Genomic DNA, 302 nt, shown 5'->3' with positions numbered 1-302 from the left:
GAGGGGGACAACAACACACAAAGTGGGGACATCGGCGTCACGCCACCCGCTGTCCCTGCTCTCAGCCCCCCGGGGTGGGCGCTGCTGGCACCTCGGGGCTGGGCTGAAACACCCCCCCCCCCCTCAAAAAACAAAGGGATCTTTGTGGTTTGTGGTGGTGCTGGGAACACTGCGGCCTTTGGTGGGATGCTGAGCCCCCTCTCCCCCCCCCAGCCACCCCCAGTGGTAAAAAAGGGCCCATTGAGAGCAGGGCCTGGGGAAGGAGATGGGGTGTTGGGGGTGGGAATGGGGCGTGGGCAGAG

This window comes from Meleagris gallopavo, assembly GCF_000146605.3.
Source record: "Meleagris gallopavo isolate NT-WF06-2002-E0010 breed Aviagen turkey brand Nicholas breeding stock chromosome 10 unlocalized genomic scaffold, Turkey_5.1 Chr10_random_7180001901254, whole genome shotgun sequence".
In the NCBI taxonomy this organism is placed as follows: domain Eukaryota; kingdom Metazoa; phylum Chordata; class Aves; order Galliformes; family Phasianidae; genus Meleagris; species Meleagris gallopavo.
This window is presented reverse-complemented; position numbering follows the sequence as displayed.